Source organism: Taudactylus pleione, unplaced genomic scaffold, assembly GCF_031769625.1.
Source record: "Taudactylus pleione unplaced genomic scaffold, aTauple2 ptg000967l, whole genome shotgun sequence".
In the NCBI taxonomy this organism is placed as follows: domain Eukaryota; kingdom Metazoa; phylum Chordata; class Amphibia; order Anura; family Myobatrachidae; genus Taudactylus; species Taudactylus pleione.
The window spans coordinates 12002501-12005000 of record NW_028285368.1 but is presented as its reverse complement, the minus strand read 5'-3'; the positions used below and the strand labels follow the sequence as shown (position 1 = coordinate 12005000).

General features: G+C 37.7%; 1 non-coding gene and 10 pseudogenes across 1 annotated transcript; all 11 read left to right on the top strand.

Moving 5' to 3' along the window:
* LOC148468155 (5S ribosomal RNA) overlaps positions 1–50 on the top strand; it is a 119-nt pseudogene extending 69 nt beyond the window's left edge.
* A 115-nt stretch (positions 51–165) lies between these two features.
* Positions 166–284, top strand: LOC148468154 (5S ribosomal RNA; annotated as a pseudogene).
* A 116-nt stretch (positions 285–400) lies between these two features.
* On the top strand, positions 401–519 carry LOC148468153 (5S ribosomal RNA; annotated as a pseudogene).
* A 115-nt stretch (positions 520–634) lies between these two features.
* Positions 635–753, top strand: LOC148468152 (5S ribosomal RNA; annotated as a pseudogene).
* Positions 754–868: 115 nt separating this feature from the next.
* LOC148468151 (5S ribosomal RNA) lies at positions 869–987 on the top strand (annotated as a pseudogene).
* Positions 988–1103: 116 nt separating this feature from the next.
* LOC148468150 (5S ribosomal RNA) lies at positions 1104–1222 on the top strand (annotated as a pseudogene).
* A 116-nt stretch (positions 1223–1338) lies between these two features.
* Positions 1339–1457, top strand: LOC148468149 (5S ribosomal RNA; annotated as a pseudogene).
* Positions 1458–1573: 116 nt separating this feature from the next.
* Positions 1574–1692, top strand: LOC148468148 (5S ribosomal RNA; annotated as a pseudogene).
* A 116-nt stretch (positions 1693–1808) lies between these two features.
* On the top strand, positions 1809–1927 carry LOC148468147 (5S ribosomal RNA; annotated as a pseudogene).
* Positions 1928–2043: 116 nt separating this feature from the next.
* On the top strand, positions 2044–2162 carry LOC148468146 (5S ribosomal RNA; annotated as a pseudogene).
* A 116-nt stretch (positions 2163–2278) lies between these two features.
* LOC148468145 (5S ribosomal RNA) lies at positions 2279–2397 on the top strand. The gene has a single exon (XR_015873747.1). It is a non-coding gene; the product is annotated as a 5S ribosomal RNA (ribosomal RNA).
* Positions 2398–2500: the final 103 nt, after the last annotated feature.

Genomic DNA, 2500 nt, shown 5'->3' with positions numbered 1-2500 from the left:
GTTTAGTACTTGGATGGGAGACCGCCTGGGAATGCCAGGTGCTGTAGGTAATTTTATACTGCCATAACATTCTTTTCTATTACATATTACATTTCATTTTTCAACTAATCATTGAATTTACTTGAGTTAAGAAGTAAAAGAGGTCTAAAGTTAATGTTTTTGAGCAACTACAGCCAAACCACACTGGACATGCCCAATCTCATCTGAACTTGGAAGCTATGCAGTGTTGTGCCTGGTTAGTACTTGGATGGGGGACCACCTGGGAATACCTGGTGCTGTAGGTAATTTTATACTGCCATAACATTCTTTTCTATTACATTTTACATTTAATTTTTTCAACTTATCAATGAATTTACTTGAGTTAAGAAGTAATAGAGGTCTAAAGTTAATGTGTTTGAGCACCTACAGCCAAACCACACTGGACATGCCCAATCTCGTCTGATCTTGGAAGCTATGCAGTGTTGGGCCTGGTTAGTACTTGGATGGGAGACCACCTGGGAATACCAGGAGCTGTAGATAATTTTATACTGCCAAAACATTCTTTTCTATTACATTTTACATTTCATTTTTCAACTTATCATTGAATTTACTTGAGTTAAGAATTAAAAGAGGTCTAAAGTTAATGTTTTTGAGCACCTACAGCCAAACCACACTGGACGTGCCCAATCTCGTCTGATCTTGGAAGCTATGCAGTGTTGGGCCTGGTTAGTACTTGGATGGGAGACCACCTAGGAATCCCAGGTGCTGTAGGTAATTTTATACTGCCATAACATTCTTTTATATTACATTTTACATTTAATTTTTCAACTTATCATTGAATTTACTTGAGTTAAGAAGTAATAGAGGTCTAAAGTTAATGTTTTTGAGCACCTACAGCCAAACCACACTGGACATGCCCAATCTCGTCTGATCTTGGAAGCTATGCGGTGTTGGGCCTGGTTACTACTTGGGTGGGAGACCACCTGGGAATACCAGGTGCTGTAGGTCATTTTATACAGCCAAAACATTCTTTTCTATTACATTTTACATTTAATTTTTTCAACTTATCAATGAATTTACTTGAGTTAAGAAGTAATAGAGGTCTAAAATTAATGGTTTTGGGCAGCTACAGCCAAAGCACACTGGACATGCCCAGTATCGTATGATCTTGGAAGCTATGCAGTGTTGGGCCTGGTTAGTACTTGGATGGGAGACCACCTAGGAATCCCAGGTGCTGTAGGTAATTTTATACTGCCATAACAGTCTATTCTATTACATTTTACATTTAATTTTTTCAACTTATCAATGAATTTACTTGAGTTAAGAAGTAATAGAGGTCAAAAGTTAATGCTTTTGAGCACCTACAGCCAAACCACACTGGACATGCCCAATCTCGTTTGATCTTGGAAGCTATGCAGTGTTGGGCCTGGTTAGTACTTGGACAGGAGACCACCTGGGAATACCAGGTGCTGTAGGTAATTTTATAGTGCCATAACATTCTTTTCTATTACATTTTACATTTAATTTTTTCAACTTATCAATGAATTTACTTGAGTTAAGAAGTAATAGAGGTCTAAAGTTAATGTTTTTGTGCACCTACAGCCAATCCTCACTGGACATGCCCAATCTCGTCTGATCTTGGAAGCTATACAGTGTTGGGCCTGGTAAGTACTTGGATGGGATACCCCCTGGGAATACCAGGTGCAGTAGGTAATTTTATACTGCCATAACATTCTTTTCTATTACATTTTACATTTAATTTTTTCAACTTATCAATGAATTTACTTGAGTTAAGAAGTAATAGAGGTCTAAAGTTAATGTTTTTGAGCACCTACAGCCAAACCACACTGGACATACCCAATCTCGTCTGATCTTGGAAGCTATGCCGTTTTGGGCCTGGTTACTACTTGGGTGGGAGACCACCTGGGAATACCAGGTGCTGTAGGTAATTTTATACAGCCAAAACATTCTTTTCTATTACAATTTACATTTAATTTTTTCAACTTATCAATGAATTTACATGAGTTAAGAAGTAAAAGAGGTCTAAAGTTAATGTTTTTGAGCACCTACAGCCAAAGCACACTGGACATGCCCAATCTCATCTGTTCTTGGAAGCTATGCAGTGGTGGGCCTGGTTAGTACTTGGATGGGAGACCACCTAGGAATCCCAGGTGCTGTAGGTAATTTTATACTGCCATAACAGTCTTTTCTATTACATTTTACATTTAATTTTTTCAACTTATCAATGAATTTACATGAGTTAAGAAGTAATAGAGGTCTTAAGTTAATGCTTTTGAGCACCTACAGCCAAACCACACTGGACATGCCCAATCTCGTTTGATCTTGGAAGCTATGCAGTGTTGGGCCTGGTTAGTACTTGGATGGGAGACCTCCTGGGAATACCAGGTGCTGTAGGTAATTTTATATAGCCATAACATTATTTTCTATTACATTTTACATTACATTTTTTCAACTTATCAATGAATTTACTTGAGTTAAGAAGTAAAAGAGGTCTAAAGTT